This window comes from Pseudophryne corroboree, chromosome 7 (assembly GCF_028390025.1).
Source record: "Pseudophryne corroboree isolate aPseCor3 chromosome 7, aPseCor3.hap2, whole genome shotgun sequence".
Lineage (NCBI taxonomy): Eukaryota > Metazoa > Chordata > Amphibia > Anura > Myobatrachidae > Pseudophryne > Pseudophryne corroboree.
In genome coordinates, this window is record NC_086450.1 from 423,795,690 (window position 1) to 423,817,706 (window position 22,017).

The following is a 22,017-nucleotide window of genomic DNA, read 5'->3' on the forward strand; positions in this document are numbered from 1 at the left end:
GCCCGCGGGTTCCCGCAACAGCGAGTATGCGCACGCACGGGAGAGCGCACGCATGCGCAGCGCAGACCTGTGTGAGGTGCAAATATGGCAGTGTGCATAGAGATATTTTTCTGACTTTGACAACCACAATGCCCGTGATATAGTATACCACACACACCGTAATGCCTGTGACACATACCGCAATGCTCGTTATACCCTATGCCACACACTGCAATGCCCCTGAGACATTATACCACATACCACAATGCCCGTGATATAGTATGCCACACACCGTAATGCCTGTGACACATTATGACACACACCGCAATGTCCGTGATACATTATGCCACACACCGCAATGCCCATTACATATTAAGTCCTACAGTAAGGCTTCTAATTACTTTTAAATTACCTGCTCATTGCCAGAGGTTTCATGCTCTTGGTTCCATGCACGGTGCCAGGGGTTTTCATGCTCAGGGTGTCATGCTCGTTGCCAGGGGTTTCATGCAGTAGGTGTTATGCTTGTTGCCAGAGGTATCTTGTGCTGGGTTTCAAGCTTGTTGCCAGGTGGTAATATTCGTTGCCAGGGGTTTAATGCAGTGGGTGTCATGCTCGTTGCTAGGGGGTAATGCTTGTTGCCAGGGATTTCATGAGCTGGGTGTTGTGCTTGTAACCAGGGGGTAATGCTTGTTGCTAGGGCTGTGCTCCCAGTGCCACATATAACCCCAGTGCCAGATATTCCCCCACAGTGCCAGGTACACATATGCCCCCAGTGCCAAATATGCTGCCCCCCCCCCCTGTGCCAAATATGCTCCCCCAGGGCCAAATATGTTCCCTCAAGTGCCAAATATGTTCCCCCAGTGCCAAACATGCCCCCCAAGTGCCAAATATGTTCCCCCAGTGCCAAATATGCCCCCCCAGTGCCAAATATGCTCCCCCAGTGCCAAACATGCCCCCCCAAGTACCAAATATGTTCCCCCAGTGCCAAATATGCCCCCCAAGTGCCAAATATGTTCCTCCAGTGCCAAATATGCCCCCCCGTGCCAAATATTCTCCCCCAGTGCCAGGTACCCCCCCCCCCCGGGCTCCAATCAGAGCTCACGAATGGGCACTTCATTTAACAGACACGCCGCTGCCGCCGGAGACCCAGAAGGGACACAGAAGAGAGGCGCGTGCTGTGTCCTCCGTGTCCCTCCTTCCCAAAACAATCAGTGGCGGCGGCTAAAGCGCCCCGCAGCCGTGCGCACCTCCAAGCGATCGCAGGGGCTGCGGGGCCCTAGTTACGCCACTGCATTAGACCCAACCTGACCACCAGTATTTTAGACTTTTGCACTAACTCAAGTAAGATCACAATGTATTAATGGCTGGAGTCCAGCAAATTTTATTGTTGGAGATAGATTTGTTGCATGTCATCTTTACTATGTCATGACAACAAATGATCAATGATTGCATCTTTGCGTAGGGGGTAGACTAATTAAATGAAGGAATCATTAACTTCTTGCTCAAATAACTAATACATTTTATGTATAGTCAACCTGAAGCTTCATAGAATGATCTCAAATAGCCAGTGGATGGTTGACTTTTATTGAGATGACTTCAGAGGACAATAGCAACCCTGTATTGTACATAAGCTCTTTATTAAGTTCATGTTTAGCAGCAAAGACATCTTCATTTGATCTGTAGTTTGCAGTACTGCTTATCATGGCTTATATTCCCTCTTCTGCAGGATCTCAGAGATGAGTTGGCCACATGATTTTAAAATGTTATTTATAATTAAGCTGAGGTTAATGTATAGATAGGTCAAGTGGTAGTCCCAAAGTAGCACAGCTGATGTGTTTTGTTCTTCAGTAACCCACAACACCTCTGATGAAGTTGTGGGTTATTCCACAACAAAACGCATCAGTAGCACTACTTAGTGACTACTACAGGACCCATCTATACAATAGCCTCAGCTAATTTATTTCTTGCCATTAAATATTTATTTATAAATATTTTATTTAATTAGTGAGTTGCATTAACGCAATAACAATTTTAGAACGTATATGAGGCAGGCAGGATGCTATTATCTGTATGTATTTATATGCTGAATTCATACTGATTTAAGTGCTTGATACATCTGCTGTTACTGTGCCTCAGAAACAAATTAGGCTTCATATGAGATCTCATCTATTATAATCATTTATGTTTCCAAAAATAGTTTCACTCATCTTTACAATTGTTGCAGATCATTTATTTTAATACGTTTGGACATAGTTAAGGATTACCGGTTGTGCTTGCTCAACCCAAACTTTCTGTCGCATGTTCTCATAACAAAGGAAAAACACATATATAGTAGATGTAATTATCACTCATACAATCAGCTAATTTTCAAATCAAATATAATTATACTGATAAATTGTAACAATGGTGGTCATTCCGAGATGTTCGCTCGCAAGCTGCTTTTAGCAGCTTTGCACACGCTAAGCCGCCGCCTACTGGGAGTGAATCTTAGCATAGTAAAATTGCGAACGAAAGATTAGCAGAATTGCGAATAGACACTTCTTAGCAGTTTCTGAGTAGCTCCACACTTACTCGGCAACTGCGATCAGTTCAGTCAGTTTCGTTCCTGGTTTGACGTCACAAACACTCCCAGCGTTTGCCCAGACACTCCCCCGTTTCTTCAAACACTCCCGCGTTTTTCTCAGAAACGGCAGCGTTTTTTCACACACACCCATAAAACGGCCAGTTTCCGCCCAGAAACACCCACTTCCTGTCAATCACATTACGATCACCAGAACGAAGAAAAAACCTCGTAATGCCGTGAGTAAAATACCTAACTGCATAGCAAATTTACTTGGCGCAGTTGCAGTGCGAACATTGCGCATGCGCAATTAGCGGAAAATCGCTGTGATGCGAAGAAAATTACCGAGCGAACAACTCGGAATGAGGGCCATTATACTGTATCTGTAGCAGATTCAAAATAAAAATAACAAAAAATGTTATACTTGCTTTACAAACCGTCCCACGGAAAATACGCAATGTGGCTCAAGTAGTTGATCTTAATATATCCTCTAAATCGCAGCAAACTTGCATAATAATCTCAGCAATATAAAAAAAATTATATGAACGGTCAGACACTAAGGGGGTAAAAAAAAGTCACAATTTTTGTCATTTCTAATTTACTAAGGATCAGTTTGCATGAAAGTCGCAGGTCAAATGCGACTTTGCACTCCAAATCGCAGCAAATCACCATCGGTACAAATATCGTCAAAATGACATTGATATCAATTTCAGTTGCAAAGTTACTAAGAATAGACTTTGCAAATTCGCTCAAATTCACACTAAAATCGCACATCAATGCACGAAATCAATGCACTGTTTTTATTAGCGTGTTGACATGTGAAAAACATTTTTTCCTTAAGTTTCATCAAAGACCCACAAAAATCACACAAAAATCGCATCTCAATGCACCACTTCTAAAAAGCAACAGGTGCAAACTTTTTTAATTATGACTCAACCAATCAGAAAGCTAATAAAAACTCACCAAGTCACTGGCAGCACTCACTTTTCTACTCTCAACCATGGCTGAGGCAGGTTTTGGTGTAGCCTGGATTCAGGCAGTGATTTCGGGTTTGGTATGGCATCCCGGTGGTTGGGTTACCGACAGTCACATGACCGACAGCGGCATTCCGATATTGAAGATCCCGACATTGGAGAGGGTAAGTATTTTTACCGTCCGCTACTGCTAGTGCCTAACCTAACCTACCCCCCTCCCAGGCCCTAACCCTAAGGATAACCCTGATACCTACCTTTGGGATGTCGGCTGTGGGTGTTCCGGCTCTGGTCTCCTAAGTGGTGTCGGGATTCCACTGTCGGTCACATGATTGCTTTCATGCAGCCTGCAGCAGCTAACTGTTTGTGCTGGCATGCGACTTCTGAGACATTCTACTGCAAATTTAAATGCAACTTATAGCGCATTCAAGTGCAACTTATAAATCCACTTTCTTTGCAACTTTCCATGCAAAAATGGCAAAATCAACACAAATCGCACATGCCATAATTCACTAAACCACCGAAAGACATCACACAAGCCAAAACGCTTTTTAGTAAATATGCAATTTTTGTTCCAGCGATTGGGGGCAATTATAAGCAATTTTTAAACTCTCACAAAAATTATTCTAAGTAAATTTCCCCCCCCCAAATCCGGAATTTAACATGAGATGCAATAAAGTTTGTCACCAATCAACGGCATATTCTATAATATTCGAACAAGTATTAATGAATACAAATCATAGCAATAGCTCGATATAATTAATAGAAAGGGGAGTGGTTAGATAACAAGACCAACAAATCACTAATAAAAATAGCTTACAATAGCTTACTTATGGATATTTTATAAAAGTAAATATATTACTCTAATGCAACCAATTTATTTCACATTATTAAAAAATATTTAATTAATTCACAATTTGAAATTCAAATAATTTTAGTAATAATGAGTTATAAATTATATTATATTATTATAGTAATACTATTAGGTTTATGAGAACTGTTATTTTTTTTCTCCCTAACTGCAGGTTATTATATCTATATTTATTCTACTACACATGAAAAGTTTTTGTTTCGTACAATGCAATGTTCCACCCACTTGATGATGCAATTCACAGCGTCAAGTACCACCAACTGTACCGCCTCTTTTCTTAACTTGCTGGTGCCATACCCCCCAAATACTGGAGGTGTGCAGATCAGGACGGGTGGCGCAGCAATATCATGGATTGGTGTGATATATATATATATAGAATTTTTTAAAATTTTTTACTTTATTTTTTTTCATTGGGTGCAGGACGCCAGTGCGCAGAACGTCTGTAGGGATACATTAAAAAATCTAATTATTTCTTCTTCATTATTACACATTCTCATAGAGGTTCTTAGTAAGTAAAGCACTCTTCACTATATGGGTAATTACTCATTGCAGACAGATCAGTATCATACATTTTTTGACATTTCTCTCCAGTCATGATTAGCACCGGAATATTTGGTGGTTATAGATTAATAGTGATCTTGAGTGTTTTGCTTGTTCTATTGGTAGAGGCAATAATGCATTTAATTTTTAGTATACAGTATGTTTACATGCATGTTATAGGATAAATTATGCCATGAAGATCAGCACTGTAATGAATGACTTATGTGGACCCCCCACTATTTTAAGCCTTAAGATGACAAGCGGTGTTTACTATGATACTCTTATATCTGTTAATAATAAATGTCCCCAGAGGGGTCTACTCTGTCGCTCAGTCATTCTGCTCAATCTACCATCTAGATTGTGTGTGTGTGTGTGTGTGTGTGTGTGTGTGTGTGTGTGTGTGTGTGTGTGAGTGTGTGAGTGTGTGTGTATATATATATATATATATATATATATATATAGTCCAATATATCATCCGGCACTCTCATGTGTAGTGGTATGGTGCTGTGGTGCCTTCCTCATGGAAAAGAGTTCCCATCAGATAACAAGGAGAGGTAAACAGGCGGCACTCAACAGGCTGGAAAAAGGTGGTTGCTTTATTGGCTAAAAGCCGACATGTTTCGGAGACAGCTTCTCCGTCCTCAGGGCCAGTCAAACATACAACAAGTACACAGGTGACATATAAGGCATAAGACCCCCCCAATTAACAAACCTAACCATACTCACCTGCTCCACGGCGCACCCGCCCGCCGCCCGCCTCGAGTCACTTCCGCGTCACGCTGCCGCAACGTCACAGATGCGCCGCGTCGCAGGGGAGCTCCATGGAAACCGGAACATAAACAAATCACGTCCTCGGTGTCCACTGAAAGATGGATACACAACAAATGAATGCTAATCTAATAAACAATACAATACATTGTTCCTAAATTAAAAACACATGAAGCAGGGACTGGGAAATAACAAGTGGATGACCTAATAGTAACTGGGCTATAAGCCCATGGTTAAAGCGGCTATCTATTATAGGTGTCCATTAATTCCTCCAGCCCCTTATTAAACTTGATATAAACATAATTAAACTCAATAACGTTTCATGGGGCATGATAGGCTTAAGGACAACTCCAACATTAAAATCAATAATAGTGAACTACTTCATCTCAAAATCACAAAGAAAGAGAAATCACAAAAAAAGATTACTCATGAGTTAGATGTATGTTAGTTATAAAAAGCATTGGAGCCCCAGGTTCTCATTTAGACCCTTGGGAAAAATGGTCCCCAGGGAATAAATCCACCTGGACTCCTTTTGTAATAGGAGCCTATCTCTATTACCACCCCTTAAGGACTTAGGTACATGGTCTATAAGAATAGCCCTAATACTAGACACTCCATGCTTGGCTTCCATGCAGTGACGGGCAAACGGCTGCTCGCTATGGCCCTTTTCGTGGGCTTTTTTAATTGCACTCCGGTGTAGGGCCATACGTTCCCTAAACTGCCTAATGGTCTTGCCGATGTACGCAAGACCACATGGGCACGTAAGTAAGTACACTACATGTGTTGTGGTACATGTTAGTCTATACCTGATTTTAATTTTACGACCTGTGTGAGGATGATTAAAGGTGGCACCCGTACTAAGAGTATTACAGGTCGCACACCCCAAGCACCTAAAGCAGCCCTGTTTTAATCGTAGAAAATGGGATTCATTATCCCTAGTGAGACTAGAAACATCAAGTTTCATGATATAATCACCCAAATTTCTGCCTCGTGTGTAACTGGGCATAAGGCGTCATAGAGTGATCCGTCTGTATAATAGGCCAAAGTTGTTTGGCCCGACGAGTCACCCTGGTACTGGCCGTGGTATATTTATTCACCATGGCCAATCTAGAGTTGGCCTGTTTGAGTGAAACACCTGTCTGTCTAAGTAGTTCCATACGTGGTATGCTGAGGACTTTGGACCGTGAGGCCTGCAACTCTCTCATCGGATATCCCCTTTGAGCAAACTTAGCTAACATGATGTCTAGGGCAGCTTCCGTCTCCTCCGGATTTGAAGTGACACCGAGGACGTGATTTGTTTATGTTCCGGTTTCCATGGAGCTCCCCTGCGACGCGGCGCATCTGTGACGTCGCGGCAGCGAGACGCGGAAGTGACTCGAGGCGGTCGGCGGGCGGGTGCGCCGTGGAGCAGGTGAGTATGGTTAGGTTTGTTAATTGGGGGGGTCTTATGCCTTATATGTCACCTGTGTACTTGTTGTATGTTTGTCTGGCCCTGAGGACGGAGAAGCTGTCTCCGAAACATGTCGGCTTTTAGCCAATAAAGCAACCCCGTTTTTCCAGCCTGTTGAGTGCCGCCTGTTTACCTCTCCTTGTTATCTGATGGGAACTCTTTTCCATGAGGAAGGCACCACAGCACCATACCACTACACATGAGAGCATAGGTGTGCGCAGGGAGGGTTCCTGGTGCGCACAGGCACCCCCTAATGTCCTGCACCCCTATCTCACATGCCTGATGCAGCGATCGCCGAGCAGGCTGATTACTGTCCCCTCTGCGCTGCACCCTGTCAGAACTGTATTACTGACCGGATGCCTGGGTTAATCAAGGGTGCCACTGCCACCGGCTTTCAAACTCTTGGCTCCACTTCCATGTACAAAAACAGCGTGATGTGATGTGATTACGTCATGCTGCTTGCACTCCCACCCACCACATCCGCCACATGCCCACCTCTCTCATTCTATGCTATGCCAACGCCAGCCACTGATGAGGATCAGCATGCAGCCAGCGGTCCTCTTAGGAAGACAAATTCAATACTGGCAGGCGGTCGGCAGCAGCATTGACACATCACTCGTTTTTCCAGCAGCAGCAGTACTAGTCTGCGACTGTCAGTGACAGTGAGTTACTGCAGCTTGCAGGGGAAAGAGAGGGGGAGCCAGACCAGGCTGAGGAGGAGCAGTGTCATTGCAGTGAGTGCCATCAGGGGTGTTTGTTTGGTGCACACCACAATATCTGACAATGTATCTGCTTTATTAGGATTGGTACAAGGGTGGTATTTTATATTGCGTTGACCGTCAATAGATGGTGCTAGACACGCCCAAAAGGTGGCGCTAGACACACCCCTACGACGGTGCACCCCCTAATAAAATGTGCTGCGCACGCCTATGCATGAGATTGCCGGATGATATATTGGACGGTATTTGGGAATGTGCATAGGCAGCTGCCATACTGCTAAGCGCATTATCTGGTCAAGGCACCTCCATATCTTGTTATAGTGGACTTCTCGGCAGGGTACCAGCATTCAGTTAGCAGCTACCATTTATTGCTGTTTTTTAAGTACACTTTGATTTCGGGACTTGGGGATTAACAAGTGACCCCGTTGGCAGCTAGACACCATTGTTCGCTTGCACAAAAGTCCAATACCGAGTACTTGCTATAGACATGGCAGGAGTACACTCGGATTTGGAAGCGGCTTTTGAACTGATACATAAAGATGCTAGTGAAAGACTGAGTTTCTCCGATGTTGAGGCAAATGCCATCCTTGTGGGGAGACGCATGGAGGATGAGCCAGTCACCAACTCAAATGACGAATTATTTAGAACATGGCTTCGTCTCAAACAAAGAGAATGTGATTACACATATCACGGCATTACGCTTTCAGACTACTACCGTAGTAATTTGATTCCACGTGGTTTTAGGATACGCAACTCACCGACCATAGGGCGGTACAACGCACAATTCTGCCGGCGGTGGGTTGCGATCCTTAACAAATGCTCGATGGACCTGATCCTCCTGGTGGTGGAGGAGTCCACTAGGGAACTTAATGTAACTAAAGAACAGTTACTACAATTTGTAAGACAACACAAGACGACTATGGCCCAGGATACCCAGAATGACTGGATTAATAAACTTGGGGTGCAGGTTGAACAGTACCGTCAGAATCTTATCAGATTTAAAAAAGACAAATTGACAAAGGTACAGAGAGACTATGCACAAAGACAGGTGTATCCATGGTTGGGTAGTTCCACCCCCGGCCAGGAACAACAAAAATACGAAAGGCGCAAGTATCAACCGAGACGCCATAAGGATCACCTCCTGGGTACCAGTACGTCGGCCAGTGATTCTGAAGCAGCTTCTTCAGTAGCGGAACAACATGAAGGACGCATCCCTTTAGGACAAACTCCTACTTTGATCCAGATTCGATCGAACCGGACCCCCCCTACCGGGCGAGGAAGAGGACGCGGCGCGCGAAACAAAACCAAAGGATCGCACGGTCCAAAACCGCCTCGAGCCTAAGGGAACTAGTATTTAATCTCTCTTCAACTCCATTATCTGACCAGGAGTATAAGCTATTGGCTAAAGGACTGTCATTTGTTCCTTCAAGCGTACCGGACCCACTTGAATGGAAGGTGGAGGTTCATCGCTTTGGCAGGACTGTACGGAGAAGAGAGTTTTTCAATGATAAACCTTTAAGTGATTCTACTAGTTCTATCCCACCTCAATTACGACGGATTATCCCTGGTTCGACTTTTGACCCTCCAAGCCTTAACCCCTCAATTCGGACTTTTCTGCGCATGTTAGAAAGAGAGGGGAATGTGGTCCCCGACCAAAAACCGTTTAGCAACATGTCTAAAGCAGAAATGAGCACACTAAGATCTCTAGCTGCTAGATCAGATATAGTGGTGCGCAAGGCTGATAAGGGGGGTTCTATAGTGGTCCAGGATCTGGAAGCGTATGTTAGGGAATGTAATAGTCAACTAGAGGACACGGCCACTTATAGTAGGCTTACTGTGGACCCTACACGCCAGTTCAAAATTGAATTAGATCAGTACTTGGCATCCATTAGTGAACAGGGTTTTATTTCAGATGATATAAGTAAAGCACTTAAAGTGGAATTTCCTAAAGCTCCCCTTTTTTACACAGTACCTAAGGTACATAAATCACTGGTGGACCCACCCGGCAGGCCCATAGTTTCTGCTAGGGGGTCCTTGTACCATCCGGTGGCAGTGTACTTGGACACTTTCTTAAATCCGTGTGTCCAAGCCCTTCAATCTTATCTTAAGGACACCAGCTCCTTGTTGATACAATTACATGAGCTGGGTGATGTCCCGGAGAATTTGTTACTGTGTAGTGCCGATGTGACTAGCCTTTACACCTGCATCCCGCATGATGCGGGTGTGGAGGCAGTCCGTCTGCTTATACAGGATAATGACAAGTACCTAGGCCCTGACATAACATTATTTTTGAAGCTATTACATCTGGTACTCAGCAGAAATTACTTTGTATTCAATGGTAGGTTTTACCTCCAGGAGGCGGGCTGTGCGATGGGGTCAGCAGTGGCCCCATCGTACGCAAATGCCTTCATGTTCCAAGTGGAGAAACAGATGTTTTATTTAAATGCACAGGTCAAGCCCCAAATTATCTATTATAGACGTTATATAGATGATTTGCTGATTTTTTGGCAGGGGCAGAAGGATGAGTTGATACAGTTATGGTCTGACCATAACCAGACCACACATGTGGTTAAGTTTACAACAACAATAGATGAAGAGTCCATTAACTACCTTGATGTAATAATAAAACGTAAGGGTAATAAGTTATCTACCTCTATTTACGTAAAAGCCACAGATAGGAATACTCTCCTAGTTCATGAAAGTTTCCATCCATTATCACTTAGAAAGGGTCTTCCCTACTCGCAATTTTTGCGGGTTAGACGGATCACTACAGATCCGGAGGAGACGGAAGCTGCCCTAGACATCATGTTAGCTAAGTTTGCTTAAAGGGGATATCCGATGAGATAGTTGCAGGCCTCACGGTCCAAAGTCCTCAGCATACCACGTATGGAACTACTTAGACAGACAGGTGTTTCACTCAAACAGGCCAACTCTAGATTGACTATGGTGAATAAATATACCACGGCCAGTACCAGGGTGACTCGTCGGGCCAAACAACTTTGGCCTATTATACAGACGGATCACTCTATGACTTCTTTGGCAGACAAACGCCTTATGCCCAGTTACACACGAGGCAGAAATTTGGGTGATTATATCATGAAACTTGATGTTTCTAGTCTCACTAGGGATAATGAATCCCATTTTCTACGATTAAAACAGGTCTGCTTTAGGTGCTTGGGGTGTGCGACCTGTAATACTCTTAGTACGGGTGCCACCTTTAATCATCCTCACACAGGTCGTAAAATTAAAATCAGGTATAGACTAACATGTACCACAACACATGTAGTGTACTAACTTACGTGCCCATGTGGTCTTGCGTACATCGGCAAGACCATTAGGCAGTTTAGGGAACGTATGGCCCTACACCGGAGTGCAATTAAAAAAGCCCACGAAAAGGGCCATAGCGAGCAGCCGTTTGCCCGTCACTGCATGGAAGCCAAGCATGGAGTGTCTAGTATTAGGGCTATTCTTATAGACCATGTACCTAAGTCCTTAAGGGGTGGTAATAGAGATAGGCTCCTATTACAAAAGGAGTCCAGGTGGATTTATTCCCTGGGGACCATTTTTCCCAAGGGTCTAAATGAGAACCTGGGGCTCCAATGCTTTTTATAACTAACATACATCTAACTCATGAGTAATCTTTTTTTGTGATTTCTCTTTCTTTGTGATTTTGAGATGAAGTAGTTCACTATTATTGATTTTAATGTTGGAGTTGTCCTTAAGCCTATCATGCCCCATGAAACGTTATTGAGTTTAATTATGTTTATATCAAGTTTAATAAGGGGCTGGAGGAATTAATGGACACCTATAATAGATAGCCGCTTTAACCATGGGCTTATAGCCCAGTTACTATTAGGTCATCCACTTGTTATTTCCCAGTCCCTGCTTCATGTGTTTTTAATTTAGGAACAATGTATTGTATTGTTTATTAGATTAGCATTCATTTGTTGTGTATCCATCTTTCAGTGGACACCGAGGACGTGATTTGTTTATGTTCCGGTTTCCATGGAGCTCCCCTGCGACGCGGCGCATCTGTGACGTTGCGGCAGCGAGACGCGGAAGTAACTCGAGGCGGTCGGCGGGCGGGTGCGCCGTGGAGCAGGTGAGTATGGTTAGGTATGTTAATTGGGGGGGTCTTATGCCTTATATGTCACCTGTGTACTTGTTGTATGTTTGTCTGGCCCTGAGGACGGAGAAGCTGTCTCCGAAACATGTCGGCTTTTAGCCAATAAAGCAACCACCTTTTTCCAGCCTGTTGAGTGCCGCCTGTTTATCTCTCCTTGGTATATATATATATATATACACACACACACACACACACACACACACACACACACACACACACACACTATGTGTATATATATATATATATATGTATGTGGAAAAAAAGGGGGAAATTGGCGCCCAGGGATTAGTGTAACCCGTAGAATGTACAGAACCCTATGGGTTTCACAAATATTACCAATTTTAAAACAAAAGCATGAACTGTTCCTTCATAAAAGTTTATTAAAATTTACAAAATGACATATCCATCATGTTACATAGACATTATGATGTAATTTCTCTTATAATGATCCATCCATGAAGTTGTGGAGGAATGTAGACAATTTTAAGCAATATCTTAAATCCTTCCTCATAGGATATTCAGAGAACACATCAAGTAAAAAACCCAACGCGTTTCGTCTAGTGACTAGACTTCATCAGGGGTATGTCTTTTGATATTAACGTCAATCTAAAAGTACTCAGTCAAGGTGGTCGATCAGAATTGTTCGAAGAGTGACTTCAAAACATCCCTAATAGGTACTGCTGAGGCTTCAAACCAGCCTCGTGGATTCAGTATTCAGAATTCATTTAGTTCCTATATTTAGCCTTCAAAGGAATAGCGGAATCAGCAAATTCATGCCAAACAGGACCTCATGGATCAACTATAGGCGTGAAAAGTGGATGCGGATATGTTGTCCTTACAGTTTCACACAGGTAAAGACTTTCCCAAGAACAGCCAGTTGTGATCCAGTATCCATGCAATCAATCAAATTGCATGGATACTGGATCACAACTGGCTGTTCTTGCCTTTTCACGCGTTTTTCCGGACACTCCTTAGAAACGGTGAGTGGCCGCCCAGGTCCGTCTTTGTCCTTTCAATCTTCGACTGATGAAGCCGCCGATGCTGAATTGCTTAAGGCAACTAGCAATTGCTTTAACAACTAGCCATTGGAACATTTGTTACATTATCTGGAGATAATCTCTTGAACTTGTAACTATTTGTGCTACAGGAACTAATATTACAACAGTTATCATTATAAGTACTATTTATTTACTTTGTCGCTAATTGATACATCTAAATATCTTGCTGTATTGAGTGTATTAACATTGCTGCATATATCTGTAAACATTTTTTTCTGCTAAAAAGCACACTGAATTAGTGTTGTGAGTGGGGAAAAAAACTGCTTGCCTATAAAATAAAAATATGACAGGGATTTATTAGGATCATTGATTGCTGTATTTCAATCTAGTCAGTAAAAGTGGTCTTCTCGTGTATTTTATATTTATATTTTAATAAAGTAATCGAATTTTAGTATTGTTCAGTTTGTCAGCGCTTTTCTAGTTTTTTTCTTTTTGTATCTCCCTTTATGAACCTGTGTGCTCGCCCTGTGTTGGGCACAGCCTCGTTGATAGTGTCAAACTGCCCACCACTCCTTTTGTCTCACTGTCCTTTGCCAGTAATCAGTGAGTCTCCCAACTGCCACCTCCTGTCCTACCTAGATTGTTGGTTACTTGCTTCGTCTTATTCCAGCAATATGCAGATACTATACGTTTGATATGTCAAGTTTCACTGTTACCTGTGTATTGTCTGTATGAAGCTACAGAAATTTTGTGGCGCCTTAAAAATAAAGTATAATAATAATAATAGTATAGCTCATGAAGTGACAATCATTACAGAGCGGCATAGGACATCAAAGGACTACAGTTAGTGCCACAGAACCGCTTGGGCACTTTGGAAAATAAAAAATGATTTCCCTTCAATTATTTCTAAATCCAGATTTTTGTTATTTCTGTTATGCACAATATATTGCATTATTTACAGTCACAGATTAAATACCGTGTACATAAAGAGACAAACTGCTATTTGCTGGTTTCCCTAGCATGAGGACAATTAGCCCTGCACTGAACGCTCCTCAAGGTTCCCAAGGGATGTCAGGATAGGACCGAGATAGCCAACTGGTGACTCTCCAACTTAATGTCCCAGCATTCCAGCAGTCCAGCACCACAGAGGGCCACCAGTTGCCCCAGCCTGGCATAGGGTCACCATTGCACTCATCACCCTCCTTCAGTCATCATATATTTCTGTGGCGTTGTCCAGGTCTGGCACCTTCAGCAATATGCCTCTTTGCATTAAAATTCATGAAGCCTGCAGTCACCTGGTGATGGACACTGCAGCCCAGAAGACGGATCTCCACATGTCATTAGTGCTAATGAGGCCAGGATGTCACATCCACCAGGGAGAACTGGATGAACAGCTGAAATTGTGGATTTCATGTGAAGACCTAAAAATGTCAGGAGCTGCATTGTTAAAACAGTCATTAGGCAAATGTGACCTTAAACCTCATCTGTTTGTGCTGCCATTTAAACTGCAATTAATTCTACTAATTAGATCCATATTTTCTGTTTACAAATAACAAACCAGGAGAGAGAGAGAGAGAAAGAGAGAGAGATTCTCTAACCAAAGTTACTTTTTGTCATATTTAAATTCGCTCCCGGTAATGTCACTCCATCATTCTGCCTTTTCTGAGGGAATCTGTTCTCGATTTGTTAAAACAAAATATTAACACACACACACATATATATATATATATATATATATATATATATATATATATATACATATATATATTTCCAATCTGTAATTTTCTAGGATTCATTACATTTAATTTTGTCAAATACTGGGAAAAATCTTATGAGATGCTTTAAATGTATTGGACAGTAAGAATTCTAGTTGTCAAACGTCTTATTAGAATACATAAGTAGCCCTAACTCTATCTGTATAATGAGATAAAAATGAAATAAAGAAAATTAACCCTAGTGCGTAAAGGGTAAGGAATATAGATTGTAAGCTCTACTTTGACAGGGAATGATGTGAATGACTGAAATAATCGATGTAAAGTGCTGTAGAATATCTGTTCGTTATTTAAATATCTGTAAATAAATACATTGATCCAATGACTAAATGAAACGTACGTATATATATATATATATATATATATATATATATATATATACAGAGAGAGAGAGAGAGAGAGCGAGAGATACACATACTCTGGCCAAAAGAATTGAATCCACTAAAAAGCCAACAGATTTGTCTGTATTTACATATGACAATTGTATTTACAAATTTTCTTTAAAGCCGCAGAAAGTTGAAAGCTGAACAGGGCCTGGGTACTGAGGGTATGTGACCAAAATCGGGAGGCATGGCCACGCCCCTTCCTGAAATAAATTTTAAAAATACTATGAGCAGCGTGCTGCAGAGGGTGATATTTTCCCCCCTCAACAGCTGACCCAGGCTCACACGGGGCTTCTCCAATAAGCCTTGTTACAGGTAATCAGTAACCCCCCCCCCCCCCCCCCCCTTGTTGCACCTAGTCTCAGCAACGCTGCTTCTACCGTGTGAGTACTGAGGGTCATGTGTTGATTGCCAGGTTCCCCCTGCACTGTGTGCTTTGGGCAGATACAGTATTCTCCTCATTTTATGGGTATTTTGTCTTTGATGTCATTTTTCAAATATATACATCCTGGACTACATGTAAAAGTGCTTACTATTGTCCTTATTCAGGTTTATTAGCAAACCAAAAAAGTAAACAACTGGGCAAAACCATGTTGCACTGCACATAGGGGCAGATATAACATGTGCAGAGAGAGTTAGATTTTGGTGAGTTATATTGTTTCTGTGCATGGTAAATACTGCCTGCTTTACTTTTGCACTGCAAAACTGTTGCACTGCAGGTGGTGCAGATATAACATGTGCAGAGAGAGTTAGATTTGGGTGGGGTGTGTTCATACTGCAATATAAATTGCAGTGTAAAAATAAAACAGCCAGTATTTATTATGCACAGAAACAATATAACCCACCCAAATCTAACTCTCTCTGCACATGTTACATCTGCCCCACCTGCAGTGCAACATGGTTTTTCTCAGTTGCTTACTTTTTTGCTTTGCTACTGGCTTGGTTTTTGCTACTGGTTGTTAGCAGCCCTCTACTGCATTTCCTGCACAATTTGGTAACATCTGGGCAAATCCGGATGTGGCCTAATCTGTCTCACTTTTCCATGGCTGGCAGTATGAAATTATAGCTAATAGCAGGTAAATGCCACTGGCATATTTCATCTAGCTGAGAATTATCATTATTAGCATGTTACATCTGCCTGGGCAATACCACTGGCATATTACATCTTGATGAGTAATAACGACTGGCATATAATATCTAGCAGGGTATATTACATCTTACTGGGCAATGTCACTGGCATATTACATCCTATCCCAGTCTGAAGACTGCACATCACTGGATCATCCATTGAATATTAAGGTCCACAGATCTGATCGCTGGGCTGCTAACTTTCCTGTCCTACGTTCAGATAGTTGCCGCCCAAGGGGAATGTAAATTTGCCTATGCCAGTATGCGATCACATGTGTACGCTGAGCTGCAAAAATCCAGTGTGTGCAGTTTGTGCGCAGCACAGGACTTAGGGGGTCATTCCAAGTTGTTCGCTCGTTGCCGATTTTCGCTATACTGCGATTAGTCGCTTACTGCGCATGCGCAAGGTTCGCAGAGCGCATGCGCTTAGTTATATAACACAAAAGTTAGGTATTTTACTCACGGCATAACAAAACTTTTTCATTGCTGTGCTGATCGTAGTGTGATTGACAGGAAGTGGATGTTTCTGGGCGGAAACTGTCCGTTTTATGGGAGTGTGCAGAAAAACGCAGGCGTTCGAGTTGCAAAACGCAGGAGTGGCTGGAGAAACGGGGGAGTTGGGCAAACGCTGGGTGTGTTTGTGACGTCAAACCAGGAACGAAAAGGACTGAGCTGGTCGCAATGGCTGAGTAAGTCTGGAGCTACTCAGAAACTAAGAAATTTCTATTCGCAATTCTGCTAATCTTTCGTTCGCACTTCTGCTAAGCTAAGATACACTCCCAGAGGGCGGCGGCTTAGCGTGTGCAATGCTGCTAAAAGCAGCTAGCGAGCTAACAACTCGGAATGAGGGCCTTAGTGCGATGAGAACAGGCTGATCGGTGCTGGAGCTGACGTCACACACCCTCCCTGAAAACGCTTGGGAACGCCTGTGTTTTTCCGGACACTCCCAGTAAACGGTCACTTACCACCTACAAATGGCTTCCTCCTGTCAATCACCTTGCGAACGCCCATACGATCTGAATTTTCGCACCATCCTTTCGTTGACCGGCGAAGCCCGTTGTTGGCAGACGCACGTGTGCGTTGTGGTGCATACGCATGCGCAGTCTATTGCTGAACGCACAGCATCGATCAGATCTGAATCACCCCCACAGTCAGATCAGGATACAGCATTGGTAGTACAGTATGTGGATGAACCAGGAGGAAGATTGTTACAGGAGGAAATATCAAGGTTCTACAGCTACAGGCGTCCAGAAATCAAGTATCATTTCATTATTCTACAGCTGTAAAAACATTAGAGTCAAATCTTTAGGGAAATTTACTTTACCCATCTAGACACAAAACTAATAGGATTTCTATAAACAATATACAATTCTGTGAGGATGCGATGCCATGACAGACGTATTATTGGGTTTGTCTGCAGTTTGCAGTAGTCAGGCCTTTAGTAATTGGAAGTAATTGCTGTGTTTGTTACATTAATAGAAGTACAAATAGGCTACTAGGAAGAACAATCCATATCCATTTACCATGGATCAACTTCATTGAAAATATGTGATTTGTATTAAATTATAATCTGTCCCCTGCTGAGCTAAACACAAGCCCTTAAATTCAGCACATTCACTTCATGATCCAGGAACATTTTGTTGCTGAAATTGAATTAAGAAATCTCCACGATCTAGTGACATTTACTGAAAATAATTTAACAGCGCCATCATGTGGCAGAACATAGAAGCACACAATGCACAGTTTAATGAACTCGGGGCCTAATTCAGAGATGTACACTAATGTATCTGCATCTGCGATCCTGTACACAGCTATGTGCAAAAATATGCTAATACTGTAGCCGCCTGAAAATGTATTGAGGCGCAAACGAGCGTCTTCGCTGATCCAAGTGCACTAATACTGTACATAGCGGTGGTCGGTGATCCTTCAATAATCTACTCTCTATGGTCTCACAGAACGGCCTTGGGGACTTAGTTGCTGGTACCATTTTGCGTCTGGAATCAGAGTTGCAGGCTGGAACATGGAGATCAGGGGACTGATCCTGAGTGGCATGCAGTTCCAAATGCAGCCGCATCTCATTTTTAGCAATTTGTGCATGCATCACGGCCTACATACGCAATTTACAGCATTTATGAGCAATTCTGAGTCATACACGTCTTAGTCACTGCTCACCGATGGCTGAATGGACATTACTGGGTGGCAGTGGGGCATCATACATAGGTACAGAATAGATTCCCAAAGGGGTGCCATGGGCATGTAGACAGGGCAGCAACCTAGACAAAAGAGAAACTGCAGAGGCACACTCTATAGTACTAAGCACTGCTAATCAGAACAAGTGTAATAAACTCTGCAATTTAACATAGAGTAAAATTGAAGTGCTTAGTGCAATTTTGGACAAAAATATTGTCCCACCTACTGCGACCAGGTGACCTCAGCAGGTAGGTCCTTAATATTCCTAAGGTTCAAGCCTAGAGCACCAGACCCCTTGGGCCAGCACAACCCAACTGTACCAAGGCATCACACTAGTGAGAGGTTTAAGTGTTAAAAGGTGTTATATTATTCAAAAGCAGCAGCTATATGTTGAGTGTTACATAGGTGAGAGGTAATAATTAGGGTGTTAAAAAGCATTAAATAATAAAAAAAAACAATTTACAGTAGGTGCTAAACAATGCTAGATTCATTGTTACAACATAATGCCCCGAAGCAGCCCGGCCACACCAACCCAGGGGGGCCATTGTACACAATATAGAATTTATGGGGGTGGGGGGATTATCTGCACACATTAATTCTAAGCATATGCTACCATGCTGAGACTTGCAGCAACCTATCCTGAGTGGGTAGCACACTTTGCGCCAATTTCAGTCAGATCTTCTGCACCAAGCATGGGGTAGGTGTAAGTGCAGAGCCGGCCCTAACCAGTATGATGCCCTAGTCAAGATTTTGGCTGGTGCCCCCTAGCACCACTGCTGGTTCCGCCTCTGCCCTTGCACCTCTTTCCAAGCACCATCACCCCTCACCAATAGCAGTCCTTATTTTGGTCTTTGTACCCCCTATATTTTAAATAGGAACAGTTCGCACATTTGGTGCTCAGCCCAAAAAGGGGTGTGTTTTTGCTGGCAAGGGGCATGGCCACACAATAGTAACCCCAATTTCAATTACGCCATACAGTACTGCAACTTTATTCACATTTGATCATGCGATAGTGTCCATAATTCATATTACATCCCACAGTAGTATCACTTTACCTTACAAACATTACTCCTCACAGTAGTGCCCCTTATTCACATTACATCACACTGAATTGCTCCTTATTCACATTACACCAACCCTATTGCTCTTTATTCACATTAGACGACACAGTAGTGTCCTTTCTATACGCAACGCCACATAGTAGAACACCTTATACACATAATGCCACAGATAAATGCCCTTTACACATATGAGACACATTAGTAATAGTGCCTTACACATTATGACAACCTTTATTAATGCCCTTTTACACATAATGTCCCTTACACATATGCCGCACATTATTAATGCCCTTATACACATAATGACACACATAGTGCCCCCTACACATTTTGCTGCACATTATTAGTGCCCCTTATCACATAATGACACACATACAGTAGTACCCTGTTACACATATGCCGCATATTATTAACGCCTTTAGACACATAATGACACACATAGTGCCCCTTACACATATATTGCACATTATTAATGCATTTTTACATGACACACATAATGCTCCTTACACATATTCCGAATACTACTGCACAACCTGTTTTGTTTATATGTTTGTAAATCCAGTCATCAGGACACAGAGACATGTGAGTTCACTGCTGTGCTGTTTTATTTCATCACCAACTCCAGACACACTGCACACTGGACCACCCACTTCCCAGCATCCCCCTGGTCCTAGGGGGACCATCACTGCAGATTCAGGTTTACACAGATTAGTAAGGGAGTGTCAACAAATAGTAAGCATTCTAATACACTAACATCACATCCTCTATTCTTTAAATATAAGCCCTATACGCTTCAATGCAACAATTAATAATGTCATATTAAGAACATCGTCTAACACGTTTCAATGAGTCTTTCAGGTTTGCGTATTTTCCCTTTTGGGTCTTTCATACACAGTCTGTGTTTCATCGACCATGTTGGACCTTTCTAGAATCGTGGTTGGTTCACCATTATCAGGATCATCATACATGTCAGATGAAGGGTATTCTTCAGTCATGTTGTCTTCATTATGGTTAGGTTGAGATCTTAAATCCACCCGATTTCTTCTTACTTCCGTTCCACGCTCTGTATGTATACTATAAGATCTTGGTGCTACTTGTGCTTGCACAATACCTTTCTGCACCCAAATACCTTTCTCGTGATCTCTGAGACAGACTTGGTCACCCGATTTTAAATCAGGCAAGCTTTTTGTTTGCCTGTCATGGAACAGTTTCTGTTTCGCCTGTTGACGTTTCTTACTCAGTCTGACCAACGCTGAGTTATGTGTATTAAGCAGTTCATCATGTATCGGGAGATTTGCTCTAATCCTCCTTCCCATCAGCATTTGTGCAGGAGAAAGTCCATTCTGTAAAGGTGTACTGCGGTAGATTAAAAGAATTTTGTAGAAATCTTCTTTACCTTCTTGAGCTTTTTTCATGAGACTCTTTACAGTTTTTACTGAACTTTCCACCAACCCATTTGAGCGTAGATAGTGGGGACTTGACGTAGTATGGACTAATTCCCACTCATCAGCAAATTGTCTAAATTCAGCACTGGAAAACTGAGGACCATTGTCAGTGAACATGTCCATAGGAACACCATGCCTTGCAAAGATTGACTTCATGCAATTGATTATGGTTTTACTAGTAGTTGTATGTAGTGTCTTCACCTCAGGGTAGTTAGAGTAATAATCAGTCCCGACAATGTACGTTTTCCCATTACAATCAAACAAATCTGCGCCAACTTTCTGGTACGGTCTCTCTGGCACTGCGTGAGGACTCAGTGGCTCGAATTGTTGTTTCGATCTATACGTAAGACATAATTCACATGTAGCTGTAGTCTGTGCTATGTCTTGGTTCATTCTTGGCCAATACATAACTTCACGTGCTCTCCGCTCACATTTTTCTTCTCCTAAGTGGCCTTCATGTATCTTGCACAGCATAGTTTTTCTTAGTCGTGCAGGTATGACAAACCTATTGCCTTTATAAATAATACCATCGACAACTGTAAGGTCACTGTGGTACATTCAATAATCATGGATATACAGCGGGCACGCATGTTTTTCTGCTGGCCAACCTTTCAGAATGATATCTTTCAACACTTTCATTGTGTCATCTGTCTCAGTTTCATTCCTAATCTGTTCTTGTCTTGCAAGAGACACTGGTAGAGAAGCTACGATCAAATTAACATAGGCTTCTATCTCTTCACCCATCAGACTTTTGGAACCTTTACTTTTGTCCACAAAACGAGAAAGTGTATCAGCAATGTACATGTATTTGCCGGGACAGTACAGCAAGTGTACATCATGTTTCTGTAGTCTGATAAGCATTTGTTGAATTCTCATGGGACAGTCATGTAATGATTTAGTCGTGATAGCTACCAATGGCATGTGGTCAGTTTCCACTGTAAATGTTTGACCATACACAAACTGTTGAAATCACTCACATGCATATGTGATTGCTAGAAGTTCTTTTTCTATCTGAGCATACCTTGTTTCATCACTTGTCAGTGCTCTTGCATAGAT